This window comes from Lissotriton helveticus, chromosome 8 (genome assembly GCF_964261635.1).
Source record: "Lissotriton helveticus chromosome 8, aLisHel1.1, whole genome shotgun sequence".
Lineage (NCBI taxonomy): Eukaryota > Metazoa > Chordata > Amphibia > Caudata > Salamandridae > Lissotriton > Lissotriton helveticus.
Genome location: NC_136069.1, coordinates 462664254 through 462690395, shown reverse-complemented (window position 1 = coordinate 462690395; position 26142 = coordinate 462664254). Strand labels below are relative to the sequence as shown.

Here is a 26142-nt window from a genome sequence, read left to right as displayed (position 1 = left end):
GATATCACAGTGTGCAATGCTTAATTTAGTAGACTACGTTGAGGACTTACATTTGATATACAGGATTGCAACGGTAAACAGCTGAAATCCCATGCCCCCTAATTTAGCCTGGAGGCTGATAAGGCCATGCTACCTGAGAATAGCTTGTGTATGCGGTTGACTTACGACCCCTCTCCATGCGGCATTTAATAAGCTGAACCAGGGTGCCCCGATAATTGGTGATATCAAACCTCAGGCAACTACTCACCTGGGGAGGGGCACAAAGGAATCAAAAGGTCACTCAGGTACAATCAGGAGGCTTTTCCCCGAAGCCAGGGGAGACCAACCACACTTAACCGTGAACGAGGAGCCGTGTCCAATACCTGATATGAGCCCATCGTGCAAATCCACCACCCATAATCGTGAAAACGAGCAAAAAGGGGGGGGATAGGATACCAGGTAGATCATTCAGAATTTTCATAACAGTTGTAAAACACTTCTGAGCAATTCCATATAGAGTTTTGTAGGGGCCCACTTCTATAGGTATTATTGGCAAACCAGGCACAGGCTGTGGGTGCACAGTTGCTCCACTAGTACATGACGTGAATGCAACACTGCAGGCTGTAGACCCTACATTCTACTGAGAGGCAGCATGAGCACCCGAACTGATGGCTCAGCAGATGGGCTGCCTACCAGATTCCCATGCCGCTGAAAAACGACTAAACCGCAGATTATGGAAGAGCGAAATCACTAATGTCATGTGACCTTTTCTTCTCATATATTAAATTACAACAGTGTAGGTCCCAGGATTGTACATATGGCAAGACCAACGATCCCTCTTGGTAAAGGCCCCCGGAGATTGATATGGGCAAGGGGGGAATTATGATCCTATTAGCCTAGGGCTAGACCTAGAATTGCCAATTATCCTATAAAGTGTCCAGAAATTCCAACCACCAAAGGAAAGGCACCACGAAACAGGCTTCTCCCAGTGCGCGCCACCCCGGCGCCCAAGAGGACACCCAGGATACTCTGAATTGGACATGGCCAAGGAGGGGCCCCCAGGACATGCGCTATGCCTGTTGTGGGGGGTGCACTAATGCTGTGAATGGGGTGAGAATGAATTCCCAAACCATGAAATAGCAATCAGCCTCACGTAAGTCCGCGGCCTTAGCACCATGATTTCACTTCCCTAATTAAGCTTTGGAATTGTAGGCTGTTCACTTTCTATTCCAAAACAGCCTGCTGCCGAGGCCGGGATCAAACCCCCGACCCTTTGGTCACCAGTCTAGCGCTCTCCGCAATGAGCTATTCAGGCCTCTCTAAAAAGTGACTGCAAACCACAGAGCGACCGTTTGCACTGCCATACTGTGGGAGGCTGGCGCAACACACGGCCTTGAAGCACATGGCCTGGGTGAAGACCCCAGGTACCAAGGCTAAAGGCACCCCTTGAACCATGCTAGTGCGGACAAAAGGAGCTCCCGTACCACCCTTACGCAATCGCAAAAAAACCACCTCGCACCTACCCTTTTTTGGTAGGCTACATGACCACGACATAATACCATTTAGCAGCTAGGACCTTCCGCGGCACAAGAAGACGCTGGCTGCAACACCTGAAATCCGAATACCCTCTTGGCTATCTAGGATTATTAGAGCTTCCGTTTGCGCCGCTCAATGCGCGTGGTAGCGAACTCATCCCCTGCTGGTCTGCGTGTCTATTCCAAAGAAAAACTTATCGGGTTTGAGAAAAACAAGACTTGCTCGAGCATCTGTTTCAAAATACAGTTATTCTCACGCTCAGCCACCGCTGCTGAACTAGTCTCCCAAGTCAAACTAGAAAACAGTTCGGGATACACTCAGGCGTGGCCACAAAATCATCATAGTAAGGACACCTATGTCTAAAACACATCTTTTACTCCTCCTGACATGAAGTTCCAGTCAGACGGGTGTAAAAGCATTGAAATATTGCGACCCACTGTATGGGTGGATGGCCTAGCCCCGATGGGCCAAGAAGGGCCGACGACAAGTAATGGGTCTGTGTTATGGTACAGCGTACAAACTAAGGTGATTATTAGCCCTGCATATGATGGCCCAAAACATTAGCGCGACCGCAAGACATCTCCAATGTATACATCGACATCAGGGATCCCCTAAAAGATCCGAACTGGTAAGGCATGACTAATATAGTCGGGAAACCGATATACAGGCAAAAGTATCATGCCCACTACAAGTAACAATATCCAAGCCCTCCCCAGTCCAGCAAACACAGACATGTTTGAACAGTAATGTTTTGTATTATGGTAATAAAACAATGTTAACGTGTCCGGATATGTTAGTAAAACATAATCCAAGTCCCTAAGTTCTATCGCGCGTGTGTTGTACATACCATTATGGAAACCGTACTTATACATAAACTAGTAGACTTTACGCAATAATGATACATATCGATTATATTAATCAATTGCTTTGTAAAAGTGTTTTTTACTCTTAAGTAATGTGATTCCTCCAAAACTCCTGTATAAGTTTGAAGTATATGAAGAGTTAATTTTTCTTTAAGACAATCGCTAACAATTGAAATGGCCAACACATAATCAGCGTATATTGTCTTGGAACAGGCGTAGTATGTGTCATGCTTTTACTAGCATGACGGTCTCCAAATGAGTGGGTGGAATAAAGGGACAAGGAACCAGCAAAATGAGAGATAAAGGGGGGGGGCAGCGAGTGTCTTGCAGTAGATTAAAAAGGCCTGCGGTTCAATAAAACCCTCAGCCTTGAGATTTGTCACCCCGACCTTTGAACAGCAACGATAGGAGCCCGATGACCTCTCTGGGCACCGGTACACATTTTTGGAAAATTATTTTCCAAATTAAGCTCTGGAATGAAATGGCTGAAAGTGTCCCACTTCTACACTTGCAAACCAGGGCAGTTTAAATTTCTACAGACATGCGTTACAACTATCATGGATAGTACGAGAGCCTGCATGGATTTTCAACTTTATCAGGGAACAAAACAGTGAAAGCCGGTTGCCCGGCAGGGGCTGCGCGACAACCCCGTGTCCAGATCACGCTCGTGAACAGGGCAGGCAAATCGAAAGTTGTGCGCTAATGAATTATGTGGGTCCGTAGAGAAAGCGGGGCCACAACCATACTGGCGCCATAGCGACAGCCCGCAGGCAAGAGGGGGCCCGCGCCTACATATGCCGATACCCGGGAAAAGACCAGGGAGGAGCTCACGAATAACGCTCACCCCCAGGACGATCGGCTCAAGTACCGTGCCCTCACACAGGACGGCTCCGCGCGATATGACCAAGCGAGTATAAGCCGCGCTGGAAACGGGTCCCAGCAAGCCGAACACAATATTCTCCTCTTTTTAATGGCGCGAGCGAGACGCGGCCTGGACATTGAGGTGCATTACCTAGCCTAGTTGCATATCATGACATTCATTATATAAGGCACGGAAAATAGAATGAAACATAATCACAGGATGTTCGGCGACCTCGCCGAGTTACGAACCCGGATCACCAGATTCAAGGTCGCCCGCCCTACCCGTTCGGCCACCTCCTCTCCTGATAACAGGCAGGACAATCTCCCCTCGAGGGCACAGGGTAGCAGCACCCCCGTGCTGACTCAGCCCGGGGGGGGTGGGCACCACTATGCAAGGTTCGATGTTTGTAACTCATGCAGGCTGGCTGCTGACCGGGCCATATCTGGCGAGTCAGACACCTGGCTGCAGGTGAGGAATTGTATCTATCCATGAAATTATTCATTGTGGTCACAATGCAGCGCCGCAAGCAAACCGTACCATAGTAGAAATAAATGTGCATCCTGCTGAGCATATGATAAGAGGGTATGTGTTCTCGGTTTACCCAAAAGGTGTACCCCTGGACATGCAACGTGTCAGCAGAACACACAAGTATTGCGGCAGGCAAAATTCTTACATTTCGAATATACTGCATGGCCCCGCCTCCGTCAGCATTCCAACAACAGAAAATGCAAACACTGACAGCTACCTCGCGAACACTAAAGTACCCGTGATATTGCAAAAAGTCAACTTCGAGTAAATAAGAAGAACATCACAGGCCATCGGTGGCTCGCTGGGGACTAACATACTGAAGGATTCACACTGTCCGCTCACTTCACTCATACAGTGGATTAACTGCCTAGCAGGTGTAGAAACCAGGCTGTTTGAACAGAGCCGGCGAAAATCGTGTAGCCCTACACATAGAAGGGAAGCCAATTATCGCACCACCCTCGGATGCTTTCCAGCGGCAACTTGAAACATGTAGCTAAGCCTAAATGCGAAAACAAGGAAGAGTGCAATCGCAAGAAATTAGCTTAATGGGAAAATACTACGCATTGTAAGACAGTGAAGAGTGCCGTCTAACGCGGAAAATATGTAATTTTGCATATGAACAAGTAGAAAACATCTGGCAATAGGCACGGCACAAAGTTAAAGTTCGTGAACAAAATTCTCTAGCCCAAACTGTTTTCGAGCAATGCTGCGAGGTTGGGGTGGGGGGGGGGGACGGCCATGAACCACGAGACCCAGAAAGGAACTGAAGTGGCATCAGCCCCACTAGAAGCGCCACCCCTTGCCTCCGATCAGCAAACCCCAAATGGGCCGTGACAGTTAGGAAAATAACTAATCGACAGCGGGGAAAAGGAAACGCCGTCGCGTGCGCACATCGGTGCTTATGCCCCAAAAGGGACAACTCTGAAGGGGGCAGCCGCAATGTCCAGAACAATTGTGCCACAGCACCACCTCTAGTATTGAGGTGTGAACATAACGAGTGGCTCCTGCGGGAATCCAACCTGCGACTTTAGCCTTATGAGCCCCATACTCTAACAACTGAGCTAACCAGACAGCACAAGGATGGTTGGCCGATAGGCCCAAACGGAGGAGCCCGCAACAAAAACCCCTTTACTACAGATCCTTACGGTTCGCATCACATCCAGGAAATGGCCATGCGCACCACCTCGAAAGGAGGCCGGGGCAAGGGTAATGATGGGGGGGGGGGGGGCGATGACCCTCGGACTAAACCCCGTTAGGGCCCTCCCCACAGCCCCCATCGTTCCACGGCCACTCCGACAGGCAGACCAGAAGGTAACGCTGGACCCCTGCCCCCTCAGCGGCCTGCAGCTTAGGCGGCCGCTAGGCTAGGTTTGGACCCCCGCGTGGAGGGACCGAGCACAGGAGGTAGAGGAGGCCCGCAGATCCGGAGACATTACAGTAGCGGATATGGCCAGCAACGTGGGGCCCCGCTGGCAGGGTCACCACGACGCGTGCAGCGACCCGCCCCAACAGGGGCAGGGCCGGGGAGCGCACGAACACACCCCTCGGAAGCGCGACTAAGAGGTCGGCTGGGAGGGCCACCGGACGACTTTAACACACCCCCCACAGCGGCTGATGAGGATAGGGGACCTAAGCACCCACCTCGTGAGCGGCCCAGCGACCAAGTGAGCAGCCTGGCCTTGCGCCGCACCCAGAAGTAAGTGAGTAGGGGGGGCTGAGGAAGTCGATGCCGTCTAGCGTCCGAACGGGACACGGACCCCAGTGCCGCTCCAACATACACGTGGGCAACAAGATAGCCCGCACCCCGAAGCAAGAACACTGTTGGCAACTAAAATCATCCACCCCAGGTGAGAAGGCACAGGGTGAAAAACAGTATCACCGGGATGGAACAGAAGGAAACCGACCCCCTGCGCGGCCCTATCGCCACGTGGGCAAGCAGCATGGCCCGCTCCCCGAAGGAAGGGGCGGGTGAGTCGGTTGAATCTTTGCCGCATTACGGCCCCTGCCTCCCCAGCGGCCCGACACTAAGCGGGACGCCTCGCCACGACTCGACCTTGCCTGGAGGGAGTAGGCGGAGGGGGAGAGGGGGGTTAGGCCCGTAGGCCTCACTCACCGAAAGAGTGTCCCGACGTTGAAGCGAGACGTCCGGAGCAGCAAAGAGGGCTCCAAGATGGTGCCCAGGGGTCAAATACCCCCCTGAGGCTCCTCCTAGCCGCCCCGGACGTGCGTCAGCAGCCCGCCTCCTCCTGGGCGCTTCCTGCCCGGCGTGGCTGGCCACAAGGGGCGGGGTCAGCCCTACGCGACTAGGAGCCTGCCCTCCTGATGGCCACTGCGTGGCCTCGGGCAAGCGCAATTCTGGTGAGTCGGGTGAGTGATCTCTAACCCGTGTGGCTCCTGGAGGCGATGAAGTGCAGGCCTGCCTGAGCTGCCCAAAAACGAGGTCCTTGGCTATGAGCCTCGAGGTAGGGAAGACACCAGCGGTTGACTCTAAAAAACGTCTGTGCTTTGCTCCTAGAGCTGCCCCAAATTCAAGCTACAATGTGCAGGAGAACCTGAAGGGGGGACAAAATAAAAGAATAAATGGAAAAAGGCCAAGCGCTCCCACCAAGCTCCGAATCCGATGCTCCCCAGCCGTCGCCGAAAACAAGACCGGAGCGCGCTCTACAAGAAACTCCAGCGCTGCTCCTGCAATAAAGATAAAAAGAGAAGAATCTGAGGGGACCTCCGGGTGAGGTCCTGTGGTCGGCTGTGTGAGCGGTGAGGAAAGAGGACATCCCCGCCGCTCACTAGCCTTTTATCCAATTTTACACTGGGAGCCGGTTCTAACCAGCTTCCTGATGTTGTTCAGACACGCGACCTGAAAGCGATTCCCACCGCTTCCGGGACGCACGCCGAACTGCCAATGAGCAAGGGATGTGAGGCGCCGCGGCCCTCTTGTGCGCGGCGCCCCCCTGCCTCCCTGCTGACTCTGCGGGGGACCGGCACGACTGCCATAGATTTGACATGTCCAATGCCGTCCCCTGCCTCTATATTTGTTGGGGCTCATGTCCAGGTCTAAAGGCAACAGATCCAGCAACAATTGTATGGACTTGGCTTTAAATCTTGCAAAATGCCAAATTGCCATGAATTGGCAGTATCAAACAACCCCTGATCTTGAGAAGTGGAAAATGTACTTCTATAAGTTTGCTTAAGCTGAAATGGATGCAAATTCACGCTCAACATGGTGAATGCCCAGACCCCAACTGGCATATAATTGGGAGACAATTCTTAGGGCAGCCAATCCCAAATGTGATGATAAACCACTCTAGAAGAAGAACAATACAGACATTTATGACCGAGGCTGTGGTTACTATTTGCGAACCTTGAGCTTTTTGTTGGATTCCTGTACATGACCCAACACTGGCTTTGTATATTATCAGGCTTTGATATGCACTGAAAGTTTTAATATTGTGTTGTAATACAGCTGTACTGTTGGCTGGATGGCAGAAGTGGGTGGGATCCAGGTGGGAGTTTAGCTTCCCCTGGGGACCCCTTCCTGTTTGCGAATGCTTTACCACCTACCTAGGTGGTAAATTACCTAGGTGGTAAATTGTCATACAAACAGTTATACATAGGGCTCAGACTAGCTATTAGGAAGGGATGCCCTGGAACTCCCCTTCCTAATAGCGAGTCACAAATCCTAATTAGCGAGTCGCAAATAAATTGCAACTCGCTAATTGGGGTTTGTACATGGCCCTTAAGTATTTTTGCATGCGCCAACGGTTTGCAAACCCGTTTGCGCATGCAAAGATACATCGTACATCTTTCCCTTAGTGGTTAAGAAAGTAAGGAAGGGGTAATTAGAAGGAAAGAACGGAGAGGGACCACTCAAAATGTTTATGTCCAGATCAATTTTTCATGCGGGCGTTTGACTATGGTGGTGGGAGGCATTTTGCGATAGCATGCAATCAGGGAATGTAAAACTGTAGAAACAAACAACAATATTTCCAAGTGTTAGTCCTATATTAAGTACTTTTTATAGGCACAAGACTCAATAATTTAATGTACCATGTATTAAAGGGGTTTGACTACACCAACAATCTAAAAATAGTTGCGTTGCATTTGTATAGTGCTTACTACCTTTGTTGGGGAACTGAAGTGATTTTTAGATTGGTAGCCTGCCACTTTCAGGGTCCCAGTGTTAGTGATTTAGTCAAGTTTAAGGTTAGCTGGTCGTACTGTATGCAGTTTGTAAACTCGTGCAGGTTTGTACAAATTTCAATAAATTGTTGCTGAATTCATGCCCTCATATTAGTGGGATACTTCATCCCAGAGTCTTTTTATGTGTGTGAATTCTCATTGTTGAACTCTTATGATCTGTCTGTCATGTCATTTGAGCACAGTTCTAGGTGCTATACATTTTTGGGTGGTTTTAAATTGTACAAGCACAAACGAGGGATGAGAGGAATATTTTAAGAGTCCAAATTGTTGCCCTCCCAAAACAAATATTATACCATTCGTAACTATTGCTATCTGATTCATGTTATACTTACTCAGACTAGTATGTTATAACTACTCTCCATCATTGTGTCCTCTAATGATTACTTTCATATCAACTCCTGTTAGATTTGCTGTTTAGAGTAAAAGAAACCATCACAATAAAAAATAAAAAAATGGAAAAGACTCCTCACCCATTAACAATATCATACTTCATCATCAGGGTTGCTCCATGACAAGCACCAATCATTGTGCCGAGCAGGCTACTTGTGAGCTCTTAACTTGTTATCTATAGTTTGGGATACCTTGGGTCATGAATAGATGGTATTAAAATTGTGTCCGATTTGGGATTGAAAGTGTATTTGTTTATTGAAGTAAAAAGTTAAAAGCCAACCATGCAGAAGATTACAAGCAAAGATGGAGTATGATGATTTTATGAGGATTGTTATACTATTAAGGTATCTTCCTCTTACTCCTGATTAGTGAACATGTTTCAGCCCTTCTGGTGCACTCAGTCATCGGTAGGCTTTCATCAGGACCTAACTGGACACCCTATAAGGGCGATTCAATTTAGGCTCTACCTCTGTGGTGGTGGTAGCTAAAGATCTAACCTTCCAACCTTGTCATTGGAATCCTCACTGCCATCCTGTAGGGGAAAGACACAACATTAGTATTAATGTTGATAAATTCTTTAAATCATAAACATTACCTACAAATAGAGGGACTGGCATGGGCAGTGTCTGTTTTCCAAGTCTCCCAAACCACTTTGTGCAAAATTTTAAAAGAACATCCTAGATATCGGCAAAGGGGATGTTGGCTTTTTCACTGAATTCTTTATATGGATCAACCCCCTCAATGAACATCTTAAATTCACAAGAGCATGCTCAAGTCAAAAAGTGTTCTTCCTGGACCTTAAGAAAAAGAAGACCAACTTTGCATCACGATCAAAGGGACAACAAATACATATACAAAATGTACTGACTGCAATTCCCCACTAACATATGTAAACTTCTACCCAAAGGCCCTATGTGAAAATGTGCTGTTAGGACAATTCCTTGTATTGTTCAACCTTACAAGACTTTGATATAGAATCCAATACCCTAAGTGATAATCTGAACTCACAAGGCTATCATAAATAAGTTGTCAAGAAAGCATATAGAAGGGCAGTGAATAACAATGGGGAGGTGCTTCTCAAAGGTTGAAAAAACCACCAATATCCAAATGACATGTCACTATTTTTCAACACTATCATGAGAGCAAGCAAAGGTCAGGTGTTGGCCACCAGCCTTCTGGCAATTCTTGTTTTGTTTTGTCATGGTTTTGCAAAACGTTGATGTGGGCCTGGCATATTCCCAAACAATAATCTAAACAAGCATTTGCAATGCATTTGGTCTTGCATTTACGCTAGTTTAAGCCAGTGGCATTGTAAATGACAGTGCGTTTTATTTATGTTTCAAAAACATAAACATAAATAAAAGGCATTGTCATTTACAACTGGCAATAGCTCAAACTCCCGGAAATACGCGACCTGTTGCATTGCAAATGCTCGTTAAATTGAGCCCCTTCTAGATGACAAGATCCGCACAGGCAGTGTCACCTCGGGTACTTCAATTCCCAGAACTGCCAAACACTGAAAGTGCCTAGAAACAGGCTTAACGCTATCAAACGCTTTAAATGTGAATTTCCACGAATTAAACCTACCTCTTCATGCCAAGCAGCCACCAGGATGCTACGAGGTAACCTCTAAAAGCATTTGCAAACTAATGCTAAAACCCAAGTAGTTGTTCGAATTGGTATGTGGCCTCCTCCTGCTATACACCGATGGCTATAAGGGGTTCCAAGCCCTGTCGCACTGCCTGGTAGAAAGCACTCCTGAATTTTGTGCTATTTTTTCTGTGCTCCAACATCATACCTGCTAACCAGAAGAACAATCTTACAGTGTGAGGAGAGAGAGGGGCCTTAAAGGGGGTGGGGTCTCGTGCCTAGAAGTACCCAGGAGGCACTTTTTAACCAAACCCTGCCCCCAAGCCCCCTCCTCCACCCCCTAAAAAAAGAAAAGCTTGCAGAGGCTGGTGCCGATGTCCTGGAGTGTTTTCACACCTCTTAATGGACATCAGCAGTTCAAAGCCTCTCGAAAACGAGCTGGAAAACCAATATTTACAGTGGTTTTCAGCTCGTTTCCCCTTCTACAGTGTGATATGTGTGCTCCTCACCGGGTGACTGTGTGATGGGAGCCGATATTGTGTGTCACACTGTTTCACCGTGTGAGTTGGCAAGTATACAACATTCTTCTTTCTGCCCCTACAGTCTACCCTGTGCTCCAATAGTCTGTGCTCCTACTATCTGCACCAGGCTCCCACTAATCTGTTCCATCCTGTAGTACTCTTTGTTGGGCATCTACAGTCTGTGCTTTTCTCCTCCGGTATCTACTCCTACTGTCTGTGCTGGTCTCCTACAGGCTGATCTGTGCTTCAGGAGTGTCTTGTGTGCTAAACAGGTCTATGATGTGTTTTTACAATCTGTGGTATGCTTCTGTAGTCTCTGTTCCAACAGTCGGTGCTGTACAGAGCAGTCTCTTGTGTGCTAGAGCAGGCAAAAAAATAGCGACCATAAAGAGTGAATTGAGAAGTTTAGGTTTCACTTCGGATTCCAAGCAGGATTGGAGGCTTATTGGTCCCTTTGATCCATGCTGCTTTTCAGGCCCATTGATTTACGAACCAATAACCACAATGTGGTTAAGGGGACCTCGGTAAACTGGTGTGGGGGTAACTTATGAATAATATACAGTGTGAAACTGTTAAAAATAACACCTGGTGGACAAAAGTGGTTTAAATTGCGGTCCCCAGTGGATATTGTTAAAATGATATAAGAGGGATATTTCTAACAATTAGTAAAAAGCAGACATGTTTCAGCAATTCTGGTTAGCTTGAAATAGGTGCTTGTGGCTTTCTCCATACCTAACCTCTGTGTATTGAGTGGATGTAGAATCACTTTATATAAAGCAGGCATAGATACTGAACCTAGAGTTGCATCAAACAGATCTCAAGTTTCCCGCCTTTTATGGACGCAGTATCCGTAAAAGAAATACAAATCAATGGTGTTTTTATAATTTCATTAGTTTTCATGCTTCTTTTAATAATGACAACAGAGTAAGTGAATCAACGACAATGCACACACACTCATGTAGGTAACTGTGTGGGTTCACACCATGCAGAGTGCGATATGTCAAACACAGCAGGGCAAATATCATTCAGTTTTAACCTGGTTGATGAGGTGCTCCTGACTCCACACTTTGAGGCAGTGGGGAGGGAGATACACTTCAGAGAATCATAAAACTGCATATATCATTGTGTATTCATGATTATAAAAAGGTGCAACTAATATGAACTAATGTCCTAATGAAATCTTACGACCTCATATTAATCTGAAGAGGATAGTATATCAAATGTGGAATTTCAGACGGAACAAGTTACATCTTAAGGCCTACATTGTAAAAGTTATCAGCCCTGTGTTTGTGCAGTTAAATCTCTAAGAACCTTAGTATATGTCACAAGACTTTGTAGAATCGTTGATGAGTGTATGTCAATATTGTGACGCATGAATACTCTAGCAGACTGTATCTATATGCAGTTATTATATATGTGTGTATCTGTTGTATCAGAAACTGTCACTAAAGAGCACTAGTAGCTTGTAAATATATCGCACACAATGACAACAAATTATTGTGACAGTGTTGTTATTACCATTTATAATGTTAGAAACTGTGTTTATTGGTACATTATAATCCCCAAAATGACTTATAAAGTCTGTATTAACAATTGGGAGATAATACCTCTTAAAATCATATTAAAAAGAAGACAAAGTATTAGTCAGGAATCAATGCGTCAGGGATCAAAAAATACAACATGAATATCTAGCACCATTCCCCTACTGTGTGCCATCAACTCCCACTACTTCAAATTCAGATCTGCCTTTTCAGCCTAGCGCTGACTCACCCAGCCCCTCTGGAGCCACTACAGCTCACCAGCCCATGTCACTCCTCAGCCAGACATGCAATACACATTAGATAGACACAAAGCACACAGAAATGCCAACTTCTAAAAGTGGTATTTCTAAAATGGTGATAATAAATCTGCGAACACCATTACGCAGCAATTATTACCACTATTCCAAACATACCTAACTTGATCATGCTACTCCTCTCTGATCAGGAATTCCCACTGAAACACTTATCAATCCCCAATGCATTCCTATGAGAGGGCAGCCTCACCGCAGTGAGAAACCAAAATGGCTGTTTGTCACTACCAGGACATGTCACACAGCGAAGGCACATGTCCTACCTTTTACCTACATTGTACCTTGCCCATAAGGCTAGCTAGGGCCTACCTTAGGGGTAACTTGTATGTAGTAAAAGGGGAGTCACTGACGTGGGACCCACTTTATGTGCGACGTCACAGCGTCAGTAAACTGCGTGCGCAGGACCTGCTCTGGCTGAGGCCTGAGAGAGGTTTGAAAGCTACTTTGGTGGGTGGCGCAATCAGCGCTGCAAGCCCACCAGTAGCATTTAATTTACTGGCCCTGGGTATATGAGATACCACATTACTGGGGACTGATAGGTAAATTAAATATGCCAAACAGGTGTAGACCAATCTTACATGCTTTACCATGGAGAGCACATGCACTTTACACAGGATAGCAGTGATAAAGTGCCCAGAGTCCTAAAACCACCAACACCAAGTCAGGAGGCAAAAAGTTCAGTGATCACCCTGCAAAAAGGGCCACGTCCAATAGTTATCCATATCCATACTAATATTATAAAGAGAGAGCCCAAACCTTTGAGGCGGGTAATCTCAGTAACCACAGCACCAATCACAACACCCAATACAGCGTTGGAAAGGGCAGTTGCAGCAGAAGGACATAGGCTATGCAGACGGCCACCATATACATATATTTTTTTTTTTTGCAGAGTTTTATATAGTGTAAACTTGACCCGAACTGAATCAGGTATCAGAGCGCCAGTTACGTTACATGAGGACACACATTCATTTTTGTTAGGCATGGGGAGATTAAGTGATTTGCCCAGAATCACAGGATGTTTGGCGTCGTTACCAAGACTCGAACCCAGATCCCCTGGTCCGAGGTCGAGCGCCTTAGCCGTTAGGCCAATCCTCTATACATTTAAAAGGTAAAAGAACCGTGCCAGCAAAGTAGTCCCTTGTGGGCGTGTCTGCGTTGTGCTGTGGGTGTGGGCTGGGGGCGTGACTAACGCTGGGGGCGTGTGGTACGGCCATCATATCGTGGGCTGTGGGCGTGTGCTGGGGGCGTGACAAACGCTGGGGGCGTGACAAACGCTGGGGGCGTGTGTCTGCCCTTCATGCCATGTGAGTCGTACATACAAGCGCCAATTACGTTGCTGCGCAGCATCAAGGGGCACGCTGGGGGCGTGACACGCTGAGGGCATGAGAAACGCTGGGGGCGTGTGTCCGGCCTTCATGCCATGTGAACGCAATTGCGCCGCATCAAGGGGCACGCTGGGGGCGTGAGAAACGCTGGGGGCGTGTGCTACGTTCCGCCCTTCATGCCATGTGGGTCGTACATTAATCAGAAGATCGTCTGCTGTGGCCGTGTGCTGGGGGCGTGACAAACGCGTTCACCTGGAGGCCTGGTAAGTAACGTTACTGCAGCCTCTCCTGCGCGCTGTTACTGAACTCTCTCATTCAACGAAATTACACGCGCCTGCTACCATCAACCAGGGCTCTAGCCGGGCTCAGGCGGCGGATCAGTACACTAATTACACGCGCCTGATAACATCAACCAGGGCTGCAGCTGGGCCTCAAGCGGGGGAACACGCAAATGAGCGTGTCTGCGGGGACAATTACTACAGCCTCTCCTACTCGCTGTCACTCAACTCTCTCATTAAACGGATTTACCCGCGGCTGATAACTCGCTCATTCAACGACATTACACGCGCCTGCTAACATCAACCAGGGCTGTAGCCGGGCTCAGGCGGCAGATCACTACACCAATTACACGCGCCTGCTAACATCAACCAGTGCTGCAGCTGGGCCTTCTCCGTCCCTATTCTAATGAAACAAAAAATGTTGTCTACCGCGAGATTTTAAAATAAATTGCCCTTGCCAAATACACACATTACACACATTCGATTTCATACCCGGACAACCTCGGGCTGCTAGTCCCTAATGTTTTTTTTTTGTTTTTTGTTTTTAAACCTTTATTATCACTTCACATAAATACAAGCATGGGCCTGCAACCATCCCGGCCGGCCGCTAGTCAATTCGTAAGGTCAGCAAAGCAATATAAAAAGAAACAGCGGTCCATAAGCCGGGGTCAGGTAAGTCTCCAGGATATGACTCGTATTTAAGCGTACAGCGTGATAAACAGGAATTAAGAAGGTTAAATTCACAATGAAGAAAAATAAAACAGAAAAAATATCAGAAGAAGTGCCAGACGGTCACACATGATCCTACAATAGCAGCATAAAACAGAAATCCGCAATGAGTGCGAATACACTTGAGGACACGGGGGCAAGGCAGACGAGTCAGGATAAATGTAAACAACACATACACGTCATGTCGAAGCAGCACCCCAGCCCTTAAAAACAAAACAGATTGTAGGAAACATGAAGACGACGACACCTAGAAAATGAAAAGGCAAAGGGCCATAGAGACAAAGGAAGAACAAATAAACAACCCCCTTCCCCCTACCCCCCACCCTGCACCCCCTGCAGAAGGCTACGGCCTACCCCCCCCCAGCAGCGTGCCTATCGCCCTAAAGAAGAGACCCGAAATATAGAATAAAAAAGGAAGAAAAAGGAAAGGAAAAAATATGAAGAAGGGCCATCGATCAGACCACCCGGCCCCCCCCCTCACCTATCGCGCACAATATACATCAGAAGCAAAGTCAGAATAGCCACAGTAAGCAAGAATCATAAATTCAATCGGTAACATCCCCGCGGAGTGTCCCTCCAAAACACCGTCGGCCAACAATGTGTTCCATCATACCCTAAACGATATCATCCCTGGCCTTCTCTATCAATAGTACCCACATACAGCCAGTCATCAATCGGCAGACAGTACAGTGTGGTGGGTCCAACCGAACCGGGCGGTCCGGGAAGCGCCAATACTCCATGGGACTGTAGCCCCCAAATCCCAGCCAAGTACGCATGGCGGAACTCCGTCTGTGGCAGTACCGATACCGGAAACATCCCCCAGGCAGAACAGAGTCTCACCAGCCAGGAGGAGAAGGTCACACAATCCGACAACTGTTGAAACGCCGCCGGGGCAACCCAAACTATGGATCGATGTTGTTTCTTCCGCCGCCGTACAGATAAGGGCCCCGACGAGTCACTCCCAAACACAACAGAGCAATCCAAAGCGGGTTCACGGACCGGGTCTATCGGCGTCTCCACAAACGTAGGCGCAGCTGGAACGTTCATCACTGACGCAAAGGCGGGCACATCGGCGCTTCCTTGTGATTCATCCCTACCCATGTGGAGCGGCGGGACAACAATGGCGGCCATCCTCCTACCCAGATCAGGGTCTTATGCAGAGTTGTTAACGCAGCCAAAACATCTCTGGACGTGGGCTCTTTCTCGTGTGGCCAGACCCCAGGACTCTCTCGCATAGCGGCTTCTCTGCTCGGGTGAGGTGTGCGTACGAGGGCGCTCTCCGCCATCTTAGCTGTTCCGGCCTCGTCCTTCTCCACCTCACCTCGGGACCGGGTCTCACATCAGGGAGGAACAGGATTCACAACGGGAATCTCACAAGCCAAGGCAGGTTTCCCAGCGGAGAGTCACCAAAAGGCTAAAAACTCTGCCGCACCCTGGGGGCCGCTTGCTGACTCCGGGCAAAGTCGGTAATGGGCCCGGATACAACACCGGAATGGGGGGCTAAGAATCATGCACCTCCCTCGACCCAGCTGCATCACACTCCCCACATGGTGCTCCGCCAGTTAGGCTGGGTCGGCACTGTCGCCATCGGCAATCCGGTTTTCAGTTCCCTCCGGCCGAGTCCTCACCATCACCTGAGGCCGCTGTTGTTGCAGTTGCGGCCGGCCACTCTCCGCACTCGAGACCCCGGTCCCAGCTCCGTGTAGGCCTCAAAACAGTCGGGGACACTCCAACGGGTCTGCAGCAAGCAGAAGCCTCAGGAGCAAGCGGTAAGTGAAAGTGATCCTTCGCCTACATGTAGATGCCGTTGCAGCTCAGGATAAGTGCCAGGATGTATGTGCGGGGTGAGGAGGCTCACGGAGCCGAGCGGTTACGCAGCCATCTCGATCGCCATCTTGGCTCCTCCCCCCGCTAGTCCCTAATGTAAGGATAAACCCTCTCATGGGAAAAGTTTGTCTATCTTCTTTTACTTTAGTGATCTTACTCTTGGTAATATATTTCTTGTATTCTGTGATAGTTCTTTTGATTTCCCACAGTTTCTTATGTGCAGATCATTTGATAGTGACTTCAATGTTGTTCTCTAGGATCTGTATCTTATATTAATTAGTAATTTGTATGAAATCTGTTTAGCAGTATTAACAATATGTACGAGCCAGTCATGTATACTACTCTATAAAATCAATTGACTATTCTTTCTGAAATCTTATCCTCCCTGAATATTTGTGGTGCTGCATTATTCCTTACGTATACAGTCATAATTGCCACACAAAGTCCACTTTGACTTGGTATTTTTAAGTTACTTACCTTCTCCTATTCATCTGTTTTTGTGGCAGTTCATGTAATACGAGTCTCTAGTAAACTGGGAGTGATAAGAATGTCCTGAACAGTTTCATCTTCAAAAGCCAGTCCTGTCTATCCTGTCATGTTATGTTGTTATGGTGTTGATAAGTGAGTTCTAATGAGTCAAGGAAAGTGTAAAGATGTGTAAATAAATTAAACCTAAAGATGAGGACCAACAGAAGTAGTCAGTAATTACTGGTTGTCCTAAAAACATCTAGAACCCCTCGTCTGAGCCTCTGTTCTAATATATATCTGACAACGATGAGGGAAATGAGGGAAAAGGTGAACCCAGGGCACATCTTCCTCTTCAAATTAACAGCATTGTTATAGGGATTACGTTTAGTCTCCATTTTAGTTTTCCATTTTAACTTAGCAACTTTTTCGGATGGTGGTTTGAACATGTTTTTCACTAACACAAGAAAATGCCATTCAAGCATATATATTGGTAGACATGCTTTTTCTATAGTCTGCAGTACTAGTTCCATTGACACACATATTAGAACACAATGTTCTTGCTTTATTTTGTGCTTGTAGGAGAAAACTATTTTTGCCTAGACATGGTAAAAGATGTTTGTCTGTGTCCCTGGCTGAATTAGATAAGGCTTGTGTTTTATTATTTAAACAGCGTCCATTTTCAGTTTGGTGAGAGGCGCTTCACACCAGAGTTATCATGGAGGCTGCTGAAAGCTGTGACTGAGATGCTCCTCTGCAGGCCCCAACATTCATCCTAAGAAGGAAGATAGCTTCGCAGGCGGATGTGTGCAGGCTTTCACACTGAGACAGGGTGCATTAGGTAATGCACTGATTCCGGCTTCCTGAAACATTATACCAAGGTATGGGGTTAGATCATTCCAACATGGTCTAGCAGAAGAGCACTTCCACCATACTCTCGCTAGTGTAGGGGTATTAGTGGTACATAGAAGTAACATTAGGAACACGTAACATGATTGAATTTTGTGTTTTTCACCATTCTAATGATGCTTATAACGATGTGTCTCATCTGTCTGATAGTTTCAGTTTATGTTTTATTGACAAGGATTAAATCTTTAAAAGAGGTTTAGGAGTTTATAGGCAGTACTGTGAGTTAACCAAACCAAAATTTACTGATGAGCTAAGAAGACTAAGTCCCTATATTATTAAGTGTTGTTTATCTAATACACAGTCCTACTAAATTCGCAGAAACCGTATAACAGCCTCTGGCCTGGGTCTACTCTCTCGCCTGGCAGCTCCGCAGTACCGACGCCTCGCCGTAGTGTTGAGTCCTCCTCCTGGTGAGGGTTCACGCCTGCAGCCTTATTCCTGCCTGCATTGGAGCTGCTCCCGTCTCCGCCTGCCTGGTGCCCTTATTTTTAATTTATCTGCCCTTATTTTAATCTGCACTGACCCGCTAGGTGTCTCCTCATTACACTAGCCTTTTTTAATTTTAATTAATTTAATACACCGCCGGTTGTTTCTGCCGCTGCGGCCCCTCCCCCCTGCACAGCCCCTCTCCCAGTCTCTCGTCCCGCCCCCACCCCTACTTAATGGCGGCTGCTGCGCGGTCGCACCGCCGGCGTGCCAAAGGCAAGCCCGTCCGCGCCCGGCCAGCACCATGGACCCTGGATCTTTGACCCCCCTCCACTATAATTCCGCCGCTCTCCTCGCACTCAACCCCGGAAGGAATCACAACTGCCAGAGATTGATAAAGAACACCACCCACGGCCAGTTCTCCTGCCTACACTGCAGACAATCCTTCACCATCGACAGCGCCCCCCCCTGCTGCTGAACCCATGCCGGACGCCCATACCACCAAAGCTCTGACATGCATCCTCCTCAACGTGCACTCCTTACAGAGACATGCCGTAGAGATCTGGGACCTGCTCGACACTCTTGCCAGACGTCGCCTTCCTCACAGCAACATGGACCAGTGCCACCTCCGCCCGACATCGTCACCACCATCCCCAACAGATACAAAATCCAAAGATAGAACCACCCCAACCGCCCAGGAGGAGGACTCACCATCGCACACAAGAGCTCCGTCCGTCTCTCCACCTCCAGCACGAGCGACCTCCTCTCCAGCACAGAGTACCTCCACTTCCAGATCCAAACCAGCCCCAGAACCACTCTGCACGGGACCCTTGTCTACAGAACCCCTGGGCCCACGCCTCCTCTGCCACCACCATTGCCGACCGCGTCGCACACCATGCCATCGCCTTCAAGGACAACATCCTCATCGGAAACCTGGACTTCCACCTAGGCAACTGCAGCGACCCCAACTCCATCAATCTCCTTGACAACCTCCCAAACCTCAGACTGAAGCAGCTCGTCACCACCCACATCCACAGACCTGGGCACACCCTCAACCCCATCTTCGCAGGAGAGACAAACATTCACTTCAGCCACACCACGCAGCCCCCCTGGACAGACCATCACTGCGTGCATTTCACCTTCAACACCACCACCGCACCCAACCCGCCCCGCGCCCACCACAAAGGAACTGGAGTAAGATCACAGAGGAACACCTCAACACCACCTTCCTCCACGACCCCCCTCCCACCACGACCGACGCCAACTCTGCAGCCAAAGAACTACACCGCTGGATCACCGGCTGCGCTGACAAGCTCGTACAACTCAGCCACCCCGTCAAACAACGCCCCTTGAAGGCCGCCTGGTTCACCACCGACCTCCAAGAAGACAGGCGCTCCGCAGACGCCTCGAGAAACTCTGGCAGAACAGGAAAACCATTGAAGACCAGAACTACTACAGGAACGCCATGAATGAATACCACCAGTGCATTAGAGCCACCAAACGGACCTTTATCAAGAACAGAATCCACACCAACGCAAGCAATGCAAAAAAACTCTTCAACGTCATACAGCAGTTCACCAAACCCCCCAGCGAAGCCATGGATGCCACTCCATCTCAGGACCTCTGTAACAAGCTCAGCTCCTACTTCCACCTGAAAATCAAGACCCTCTACGACAACTACAACGAACAGACTCTGGACACCACCCCCCTCTCCACCACCGACAACCAGCCAACCATCACCACTTGGAAACCTGCCACCACTGAAGACAACGCCACAACCATGAAGAACACCCTCTCAGGAGCCCCCACGGACCCCTGCCTGCCGCACGTCTACCACAGAGCCACCGCCGCCATTGCACCCGACTAGGCCGGTCCATCAACTCCTCCCTCGAATCCGGCATCTTCCCCGAAGACTGAAAGCGGGCAGAGGTCAAGCCCCTCCTCAAGAAACCCTTGGCCGACCCGACCGACCTGAAAAACTACTGGCCCATCTCTCTCCTTCCCTTCGCAGCCAAAGTCACAGAAAGATTCATCAATGCCCATCTGACCACCTTCATCGAAGAGAATGCCATCCTCGACTCCTCCCCGTCCGGATTTCGCAGCAACCACAGCACTGAGACAGCCCTCCTCGCCGCCACCGATGCCCTTCGCATGCTACTCAACCAGGGCCACACTGCGGCTCTCCTCCTACTACACCTCTCCGCAGCCTCCAGCACCGTCTCACACCGCACTCTCACTGCCAGACTCCACGACGCTGGTATACGAGGAATCCTCAACTGGATCCGCTCCTTTCACTCCGGCAGAACCCAAAGGATCAGACTCCCTCGCCTTCTCTCTGAACCTACAGAGATCAACTGTGGAGTACCTCAAGGCTCCTCGCTCAGCCCCATGCTCTTCAACATCTACATGGCCCCTCTCGCCGCATCGTCAGACAGCATGGGCTCAACATAATATATTACGCCGATGACACCCAGCTCATCCTCTCTCTCACGATGAACCCCGAAGACACCAGACTCGGCTATCAAGAAGGAATGAAAGATGCCGCAACCTGGGTGAGCAACAGCTGCCTAAAACTGAGCTCTGAGAAGATAGTGCTCCTCGTCCTCAGACCCTCCCCCACTCCGTGGGACAGCTCCTGGTGGCCCCCTGCCCTCGGAACCCCACCCACCCCAACAGACCACGTCCAGAACCTCTGCATCATTCTAGACTCCTCCCTCATCCTGACCCACCAGATCAATGCTGTCGCCTCCACCTGCTTCAACACCTTCCTCATCCTCCGCAAGACCTTCAAGTGAATCCCCCCCCCGAATACAGAAAGACCTTCACCCACGCACTCATAACCAGCAGACTGGACTACGGTGACGCCCTCTACGCTGAAATAAACAAGACCCTACTACACAAGCTCCAAACCATTCAGAACACCGCAGCCTGACTAGTCCTTGGAACCCCACAACATGAGCACATGACCAAGCACCTACGAGACCTCGACTTGCTTCCCATCGGAAGAGATTAACCTTCAAGTTCCTCACCCATGCCTACAAATCCCTCCACAACATCGGCCCCAAATACCTCAACGAAAGAGTCTACTTCCATGTACCCAAAAGCAACATCCGCTCTCGCTATGGCAGAGACCCCCCGCATCCGCAGAACCAGAGCAGGTGGAAGAGCCTTCTCCTACATCGCAGCAAAGACCTGGAACGACTTCCCAGTCAACATCAGATGCTCCCCCACTCTGCACACCTTCAGAAAGAGCCTCAAGACCTGGCTCTTCGACTGATCCGGAGCTGCACGTCACCCCCATCATCGCCTTCAGACCCTCACGGGTGAGTAGCGTGCTTTATAATCCCCTGATTGATTGGGTGGCCAGGGAATTAGATTTTAGAAGAGGGCAAAATCTCAGTTAATGTCTCCTGGAGGAGTGATTTCCTTTAAGGATGAAAGCACTCACCCACTAATGTTAGGAGGGGCTGATGATGAAGCTTGTCCCCTTTGGGTGGGTAAGGGTTTTGGACCTTTAAATAAATCACTCCCCCAGAAGATATTAAATGAGATTTCGCCCTCTTTTTCTACTCCTTAATTCCCTGTGCACTTCTTGTAAATGCTGCTTCTCTTGAAATTTGACAACATTTTGGCAGTTGGGTACAAAGTCTTGGATGTTAGAGGGGTTGGCCCAGTACGTCTGCCACTTCTTTGTTACGCAGAGGACCACTTTAACACTGAAGTATCTTTCAGTCAAAACTAATGTGCTATCTTCCATCAACTAGAGGTTGGACATGTCTGTGTTTGCAGGGACAGTTGGGGCATATGTTCCCATCGAAGATGAGTGTCCGTGAAAATGCTACGTTGGAAATGCATTTTTAATGTTGATATCTGCCTAAAAAGTTGTCATACATTACTTTCAACTCATGCGTTTTTCTTTTACAGGTACTTTTTTGCCTAATTAGGGTTATAAAACGGTTTTCTGAAGGATATGACCAGAAGCAGAGCTAGTAGATGTTGCTAGAAGTTCAACTTTGCCATGTCGCAGGGTTTCTGTTCTCACACAGAACTGTGCACAGAGGAGTGGAACCTCGGCGAATTAGGGTGACCCAAAACACACCTTAGTACCCAACTCACCCCTTACCGAGCTAGCTACAGTGTCTCATTGGACATATCAAACTCCCAATGTTTAGACAAACCAGAACATGAACTTACTGTACCTCAGGGTACGTGGAACTCATGAACACTCTTTCGTATATTATCATTACAAACCAGAACATGGAGTAAAGAAGACACATGTGCATTTGAAATGTTTATTTACTAATGCCGTCTTCTCAGGCGCAGTATCTTAGAAAATACAAGTATACTTATTATCAGTAGCAAAATTACCAGCATAGTTACTAAGACATAAAAAGCGAATGGTGACAGCATGTCAACATACTGTAATGAATAAGAGTTAACAACAGCAAATAACCCGCTCACTTACTGTTACTATGAAAGCTATACCTTTAATTAACCCACAACAGTTTTCATTATTGAGCATCAAATAACTACCATTCTCTAATAATTTAAACGTGGGGATGATAGCAGGAACTGGCGAGCCATGTAAAACGCAAGCCATATTCGGTCGGTCCTTGTTGCATGAACCGTGTAACTGTATGTGTCTACACATTAAAGAATGATCTGGCGTCTCAGTGCACTCCTCCCCTGTCAGATAAACTTGTAGTTCATTCTGAATAACATGTATATTAATGAAAAGAAAGAGGAGTTTCAATACAGGATATTTTTAACCCCTTCGCTGCGGGGGTAATTCCCCCGCTGTGCTGGGGTGGAGGGGGGGCGCGCACAGCGCCCGCATTCTCATGACGAGCTCAGCTCGTCATGAGGCACGGCGCTCCTGTGCTCATGACGAGCTGAGCTCGTCACAGGTGCACCGGCTCCCGTGGAACGCTCAGCACAGCAGGGGAATTATCCCCGCATGTGAGCGTTCCACGGCTCATGACGAGCCGAGCTCGTCATGAGCACCGGAGCACCGTGCCTCATGACGAGCTCGGCTCGTCATGAGCATGGAAAAGGTTAAGGACTACACAGAATTCCATTGGGTTTTGACTACTCATCTGTTTATAATTTCTCTCCTAGAGATTGGTAGAGGTATGTTTTTATGATATGGCTTGACAGAGCAGCTGTCACCAGACAATTATGTGAGAGTCACAAGGATGGGGGCTTTGGCTCTGCCCTCAAGTTAGGAGTCGGGAGTCACATGTTTTGATTGGGCAGAAGTGTGCTTGCCCTCCACACAACTGTGATTATTTTCTGTATTTATATAGCTTCCTGAGCTTGGATTTTCATGGACGCAAACATGACATTGCAATGCTATTAAAGTGTCTTAGATAACTAGATAATGTATGTTGTTTTTCTCTGGCAGCAGCACAGCTGTAAGGAGAGTGGTCATTATCCTACATGGATTTGTAGGTCTGGCTCGGCAGTGTAACTGCCACCTGACCTTTTAACCTACCGCCTGCATTATTCTAAAATGCTTTGCATCCACAGAAATACATATTCAATCCATGCTTATTTACTTGTAATGCTTCATATTACCATACAACATTCCGTTAAAACCTGGCCTATTGGCATTGCAAATGCTTTATTCTTGTATTGATTGATTTGTTGGCTGCTGAATATTGTGGAAAAGAAAGAAAGCATAATACTTGAAAATGAGTCCTTACTAGACTGTTGCTTTTTTTTGGGCTACCTAAGAAACATTACATTCTTGGTGTCTCATCTTTTTTTCATTATTATTATCTCAAAGCAATTGTAACTTTTTTATCCCACAAAAATTGACAGGGCGTGGCCAAGCAGGCTACAATGGCGCTCGTGCATTGCTGAGGCTCCTTACCGGGCAGACAAATCGGCTGCCTCTCAGTGTCGGCCCGGTGCAGAAACGGACATTCAGACTCCGGAAATTTTGGGGCATCTACTGGTGTGGAGGGCACCCACGGAAAAAGACCAGAACGGCGAGTTGAGCGCTGCCGCTGCAGATGCGAGTCCCAACGCCGGGCGGTAAGATGACGGCTGCCCGTGCTTTTCTCCGCCTCCCGCGGGGCTCGCCAGCCATGAAACGCGACCCATAGAGCTTCCTGCAAGACCGGAGTGGCTGGACTGGGGCTCATTGGAACCGCCTGGGGGCCCGGCAGCAGCTCCAGACACATACGATACGGCAGTGAAAACCTCGCATATGAAACGGGTCACTGGGTCCCTGCCGCACTAGCTGAAGCGATTCATAAAAGGGGGTGGTGATGGACAGAGCATCTGAATTAAGCAGAACACTCCTACCCAGTCAAAAGATCAGGGCTTGATCCATCACCGTTTTTTAGCTCACTGCACCATCCCAGTTCAGAACCTGGCTACATGCAAATTAGTCTGTCCCTGGCCCAGTGCATCATGGGAACAGGGCAGACCAAACTACCAAGCCAATTCTTTACTGGAAAGGAAACAAGCTTCCGGGGACCGGTTTCTGGCATTGCAGCCGTCTTCGGCCCGGCTTGCTTGAATCCTGATGGTGCAGTGAGCAAGGGACTCATGTCTGAGCATACCCTTCCATACTTGTAGTGGCCAAAACGATTCATAAAAGGGGGTGGTGATGGACAGAGCATCTGAATTAAGCAGAACACTCCTACCCAGTCAAAAGATCAGGGCTTGATCCATCACCGTGTTTTAGCTCACTGCACCATCCCAGTTCAGAACCTGGCTACATGCAAATTAGTCTGCCCCTGGCCCAGTGCATCATGGGAACAGGGCAGACCAAACTACCAAGCCAATTCTTTACTAGAAAGGAAACAAGCTTCCGGGGACCGGTTTCTGGCATTGCAGCCGTCTTCGGCCCGGCTTGCTTGAATCCTGATGGTGCAGTGAGCAAGGGACTCATGTCTGAGCATACCCTTCCACACTTGTAGTGGCCAAAACAATTCATAAAAGGGGGTGGTGATGGACAGAGCATCTGAATTAAGCAGAACACTCCTACCCAGTCAAAAGATCAGGGCTTGATCCATCACCGTTTTTTAGCTCACTGCACCATCCCAGTTCAGAACCTGGCTACATGCAAATTAGTCTGTCCCTGGCCCAGTGCATCATGGGAACAGGGCAGACCAAAGTACCAAGCCAATTATTTACTGGAAAGGAAACAAGCTTCCGGGGACCGGTTTCTGGCATTGCAGCCGTCTTCGGCCCGGCTTGCTTGAATCCTGATGGTGCAGTGAGCAAGGGACTCATGTCTGAGCATACCCTTCCACACTTGTAGTGGCCAAAACGATTCATAAAAGGGGGTGGTGATGGACAGAGCATCTGAATTAAGCAGAACACTCCTACCCAGTCAAAAGATCAGGGCTTGATCCATCACCGTTTTTTAGCTCACTGCACCATCCCAGTTCAGAACCTGGCTACATGCAAATTAGTCTGTCCCTGGCCCAGTGCATCATGGGAACAGGGCAGACCAAACTACCAAGCCAATTCTTTACTGGAAAGGAAACAAGCTTCCGGGGACCGGTTTCTGGCATTGCAGCCGTCTTCGGCCCGGCTTGCTTGAATCATGATGGTGCAGTGAGCAAGGGACTCATGTCTGAGCATACCCTTCCACACTTGTAGTGGCCAAAACGATTCATAAAAGGGGGTGTTGATGGACAGAGCATCTGAATTAAGCAGAACACTCCTACCCAGTCAAAAGATCAGGGCTTGATCCATCACCGTTTTTTAGCTCACTGCACCATCCCAGTTCAGAACCTGGCTACATGCAAATTAGTCTGTCCCTGGCCCAGTGCATCATGGGAACAGGGCAGACCAAACTACCAAGCCAATTCTTTACTGGAAAGGAAACAAGCTTCCGGGGA

At 48.5% G+C, this 26142-nt stretch overlaps 1 protein-coding gene across 2 annotated transcripts in view; it reads left to right on the top strand.

The window, feature by feature from the left end:
* RCBTB2 (RCC1 and BTB domain containing protein 2) overlaps positions 1 to 26142 on the top strand; it is a 374196-nt gene that overhangs the window by 34307 nt on the left and 313747 nt on the right. Inside the window, exon 2 of one of the 2 annotated variants that reach the window (XM_078657335.1) lies at positions 17619 to 17826. The exons of the other annotated variant lie outside the window; for it this stretch is intronic. The gene's annotated coding sequence lies outside the window, so the exon portion shown is untranslated. The remainder of the gene's footprint in view (positions 1 to 17618; positions 17827 to 26142) is intronic. 2 annotated transcript variants of the gene reach the window in all.